At 29.6% G+C, this 5,953-nt stretch overlaps 1 protein-coding gene across 1 annotated transcript in view; it reads right to left on the reverse strand.

The window, feature by feature from the left end:
• Nucleotides 1-5,076, reverse strand: part of LOC119608963 (protein CARMIL) — a 44,644-nt gene extending 39,568 nt beyond the window's left edge. Inside the window, exon 1 of the mRNA XM_037963602.1 lies at nt 4,856-5,076. The gene's annotated coding sequence lies outside the window, so the exon portion shown is untranslated. The remainder of the gene's footprint in view (nt 1-4,855) is intronic.
• Nucleotides 5,077-5,953: the final 877 nt, after the last annotated feature.

The following is a 5,953-nucleotide window of genomic DNA, read 5'->3' on the forward strand; positions in this document are numbered from 1 at the left end:
GTGTGTTCTTAATCATATACATAAATAATTCAAATAACTTTAGTTATATAATAACAATCATAATAAAAAAACAGAAAGCAAAACTTTCGATTGTCATGCTAAAAACTTAACATCACAAACTGACCACCAATTCTACTGTTTCTAATTTGCAACCTTCAAAGTTTCTAAATTTTCTTACCTTTTTTTATGTTCTTTATATTAAGCTTTAAGATAACTTCATTGTTTAGTCAGTGTTTTTGCTTTTTCTAAACTATTGAATATATTTTTGCGTTTTATTTTCAATTTTGCAGCTTTTACTTTAGAACAAATTTAGTTCAATAAATCTACAACTTTAGTTTGATTTAAATGGCATTGAATTTAAAACGACCATAAACAAATGACAAAATATAAAAAAATTTAAGTTTTTTTTTTTTCCTTTAGAAAAATTTTAAGTTTAACAAAATACAGACAGGCTGCGCTTTTTAAGTCAATAAGTTAACAAACACGAACTTTATTCTTTTTGCATTAGTTTATTTGTTTGTTTTATGTTTAATATGTTAATTCATTTAATTTGAAAAGCTCGAAAACTAACTTATTGTGCTTAAAAAAAAACACACACACAAAATGCGAAAATAAAACAAAAGATAAAAAAGTTATTAAAAAACTTATAATTATCATTGAGTTTATGTGCATTTTGGTCAGTTAAGGGCAACTTTTGAAATTGTTTATACACGTGCCTTGGGAAGAGATGCTGCTTGTACGATATGGTCACAAATTCAACAAACATCTGCACAAACCTATAGTATAAGCACACTATAGTGGTGTAGGTTAAAAAACAGTATCCTTGCAGCACATCTATTCCGTTCCAAATGAATTGTTTACCTTTCGAGGTCATGTTCGAATCAAATTATTTTCGGATAACCTGTTCTGAACATAAGCACATCTTAGAGATCGTACTGCATCTATCGAAAAAGTTGAAGTCAGATGGTTCAAGATCTCGTCTATAAGGGAAAACTTTCCAACCACTTGTGGCCCAGAGTTGTTATGATGGAAAATCAAATAGTATTTCGTTGGGCGTTAGGTGAAATCGGGAACCAATATTGCTCATTTTAATTTCAAAACAAAGCTTATTTACAGAAAGTATTTGTGATAATTTTAAGCTTTTTTAACTTCTACTGTATGTGCTTTCAACAGAGAGACTATTGAATGGATATATGAAATCGCTATAGAATCTTATATCCTATACACATACATACATTTATAGGCCGATGATAAATATTGTCACGTTATTTCTTAACTTATTTGATGTTTAATAGAATTCATAAGAATTCAATTTGAATCCAGATGCATTTTAACAAACGTTTCATTTCATTTAAAAATCTTGATCCTACTCCTACCTAAAAGTATACCAATCAGCTCAGAATCACTTTCTGAGTTCATTTAGCTATGTCCGTCTGTCCGTCGTCTGTCTGTGTTTCCATTTAAACTTTGTGCGCACGCTACAGGTCGCAATTTTCAAGATAATGTGATGAAATTTGGCACATACTATTCTTTTGACCAAAGAACGAAGTCTATTGTTAAAATCGGTACATTATTTCGTATAGCCCTCATACAACCGTAACCCCCGAATAGGGCTTTCGAGTTTTTGCATACTTCAAAAATCAGCAAGACTTAGTTTTATATAAGCATTAATATAAGTATTAATGATACTGCTGATTTTCGTAATGATCGGGGGTCTCATTTGGCCCTATCCCTAATACAAAACCCCCTTTAGAAAATGGCTGGATGGTAAAAATTCTCTTAGAAACATTAAAATAACACGATGATATTCTCAATAAATAACTGATGTAGACGTAAATCCCTCTAACAATATATATAAGGTCCATATTAACCCCCTGCCTCTATATAACCCCTCTTTTAGAAAATGTCTTTTTTGTCAACAAATAGTTAAAATATTTCTGAATTAAGGTAAAAAAATTAAATACTTTAGTATTAAAAAATAATCAAAATTTGTAACATAATCACTGGTGTAGGTTATCATATGGTCGGCAATGACCGACTATAAATTCTTACTTGTTTTTTGCTGGATATGTTTCGCAAATATCTTAATATTCTGCCAAACTAAGGGAACCTACATCAACAAGTTATTATTTTACATCAAAGAAATATCTTGAGTGTATTCCGTTGGTTTTAACATTCGAGTGATAGTTTGTGGTGTCCAGTGATAGTGATAGTTTTGATACAGAAGACAATTATTACCTAGACCAGTCAAAAAAGTTTGAAGAGCAAGAATTGTAGGCATTACTGCATATAGTGGTTGTCACACTTAACAAGAGCTGATAAAATCATTAAGAGTTACTCAAACAGTAAAAGCGTTATACGAATTAAAGCTAAAAGACCTTGGAAGACGATTTTGCATGTCGAAAATGTAGTTTGATATAGCTTTCAAATTGCATCAAAACCATTGTATGAAAATTGGCTCCATTGTGATAACCCGAAGCTTAAGATGTTGAATGTAAAAAATTACCAATACGCCGAATCGACAACAAAGCCAAACATCCATGGCGCTAAGGTAGTGATCCGTATTTGTTAGGATTAAAAGGTTCCTATCTGTTATGAGTTCTTAAAATCTGATCAGACTATTAAGCTGATCAGACTACGAAGCTGCCTCTATCGTATGGAACTAATTCGAAAATTGCCCTGAATACTATACCATTACGATAACTCTGCCACATTTTGCAATACCTGTTAAAAACTATTTTGAAAATAGAGGTTGGCAGGTTTCCGACTACACTTTTTTGACCGATTCAGAATATTCTCTTTAAAATACACATCACTTAAGTATGCCACACAAATGTATACATATGTACATATATTCTCCGTATATAGTATATTCTAGATCTAGCCATGTCACTATGTCTGTCCTTAGGCTGTGTGTTGAAAGTATAATGTGACCCATTAAAAACTTTCATTACCATACAAGGGGTTAAAATGCTAAAATTTACTTACACAATAGCATTATTTTAATTCAGTGTTGTCATTGGAGGCAAGTACTTACCACAAACGATTACAAGTAATTAGAAAAAGTTGTCATTGTAAATCACATGAGAAAACGTATACAGCTTTTATATCTTCACTAGCAAGATGACTAATGAATTAGAAAGTATTTATATAATACATTATTAGTAAGACCTTATTAAACTACTTCTAGGTAATCCAGACGATATGTAGTAGTCATTGAAAAGTATGTTGTTAGGTAAGTAATTACAATTGGAAGCCATTACCTAGTTTTTGCTAGGATGCTATTAAAAATGAGAAATATCAATCTACGAATAACAAAATGATGGATGCATAAGTCCACCTTTTGAAATTCACTTTGATGGTGGCTATATTTGTTCTGTATTTGAACAGATCATATATTTTCAAAATTTCTATTCGCAATCGAACTGTGAATATTTAACTTGTTTTGTCAAGTACTTTGAGGCAAAATTTGTCACTGAATTCTGTATCAGTTCCTATAGTTCAAATAGAATAAAATTTGGCAAACATGAACAACTGATAATAATGCATACAACAAAAACTCCGTAATGACTACCACATACCGTCTGCATTACTTTGAAGTTATCTAATTATGACTTAACTAAGTATAATCAGATACACATAAGTACATTACTTTTGATCACCATGCCCAATAAAATCACTAAGTAGTAGTTGTAAGACATTGAACTAGGCCCTGGTTTGTAATCTGTGTGAACAATTTTAACTGCCTATTTGAGAGTACTTATTTAAGTAGTTATTTGTAAGCGGGTGTAGTAAGTACTTGCTAATGAGTTAGAATACTAATGAATAAAGTAGTGAAAAGCATTTTTCGAGCTTTCTAACTTACTATTACTTTTTAATTTAGGTTTTGAAATTAAAGATTTTTAAAATAACAAAATTGAAAAAAAAAATAATCAAAAACCAAAGACTACAGCTGAATCCGAAATCTTTTTAGGTTAAGATATCTTGAAGTAGAAACAAGTAGAAGGTTGAAGCTTGATTTTAAAGTCGGCAGAACTAACTTATGTTTAAATAAAGGTGTCTCTGCACAGTTATAATATCTCAAATATATCCAAAAACTGTTTTTTTCAAAATTTAGGACACGATATCTCAAAAACCCCAAGGAGAAATTCTGATGCTTGATTCGTATTCGGTACAGCATAAACTTTTAAAAAATATATTTTGGTCTCTGGGTGAAAAATTTGTTGGCCTGTGTGGTTGAGGCATAACTTCTTATATCTTTCAAATTTGAATTTCAACTTTTTTTTTTAACAAATTTCAGAACAAAAACTTTAAAATTTATATGATCAGAAGGCAGAGTTTGAAAAATCATAATTTTTAACCAATTTTAGATTTTTATTTTAGTTTAAAATTTCACTATTAAAAAAAAACTTCTGAACAAATTTAATCCAAAACATAGTATTAGTTTAATAAGAGGGAACGATTTAGTAGTGATTATTTTTTAATTAAAAGACACTTTTCAAAGGCCCCAGATATTGATATTTGTGCTATGTTCCAGAAAATGGTTTTAAAAAGTAAACTCCATAAATTTTTAAACAAACACCAAAAACTTCATTTGTAGATATATTTTATGATCTCGTATAAAATCATAAACATTTTACAACAGTTTACTGTTGACACAATTCAAAATTTTTTATTAAATTATTTTGTAAAAATTATATTGTAGTTTAATTCTCGTTTAAAATTTTTTAGAATTTTTTAAAAGTTTTATTTATTTAAATGTAAAATAAATTATTTAAAATTAATTTTTTTATTTCTTTTAAATATTTTTTTTTTGCTTTTTTGTTTAATTTTTATCTTTAAATTACACACTCACCTCACAAATAATGTAATAACTTTTTGTTAAACAAAAAAATCTTTAAATAATATAAATCCTTTTGTTTTTGTATTTGTAATAATATTTTTGTTTTATAAATTTGTATATTTTTCGGTTTTTATTTTTGTATAGATTTTATTTAATAATTAAAATTTAACCGTCAACCGTTATTAACGCGCCGATGTCTTCGAATGCACTGAAACACAGTGACTGCATTACTTTGTAAATGTAGTCTATTCGTCTAAAGAAAAAGTTGCTCAAAATGAAAAAAACAAAAATATTCAGGCACAATAGCAATAACAGCAGTAATCGAAACAGCAAAACAGTCACCACATTAGGAAAATATTTATAAAACAAAAATTCGAATAAATGTGTATATAATGAACGAACTTTTAAACATTGATTTGTTTTGTTTTTGATTTTCTTTCATACATCGGATATGTGGCCGCAGCAGTTGTGTTTGTGTTTTTGGTTTGTCGCAAAAGTAGTGTGCATTTTATTAGTTGATCTTATTTAGAGCGTAGAGATGGTTTTCGCAGAGAATAAGAGATCATATGAGGGATGACATTAAACAAGTCTATGTGTCATTGCAAACGAATGTGAGATGCCCTCCAAATTGCAGAAACCGATCTAAAGCATCCCAATGTTTACTATCTAGCGTCAGCACTACATTAAGCATTCTGATTAGATCCTAAGATGATCTAGCCATGTCTGTCTGTCTTGATAGGTTCCAAACTTAAAAATTTTCTATAAATGCTCTTTATTGATATATTTACTTTGTTATTAAAAATGGGCAATATCGATCTACGATTTAACCTAGTCCCCTGAAATATGTTAACTATACAGTAGGTTAGGTCCACTCTCTAAGCCACTCACGTAAATCCATGTATCTTTGATCCCTTTGCGATACTTAGGGAGTCGCTATATGGATTGTAATTATCTCATAGAAAAACTCCTTTCATGATGAATCCAATCACATTCCTCAATAAAGTTAGACGTTCTATATTAATAGCGAATGCCGGACTGTTGCAGAATACGTGAGATATTATAACTTCTTTCTGTTACGTTATGACAACATTTACTGTTTAATATTTTCCC

Source organism: Lucilia sericata, unplaced genomic scaffold (assembly GCF_015586225.1).
Source record: "Lucilia sericata isolate MDLA Ls3-8-SP2 unplaced genomic scaffold, ASM1558622v1 Contig000903F_arrow, whole genome shotgun sequence".
In the NCBI taxonomy this organism is placed as follows: Eukaryota; Metazoa; Arthropoda; class Insecta; order Diptera; family Calliphoridae; genus Lucilia; species Lucilia sericata.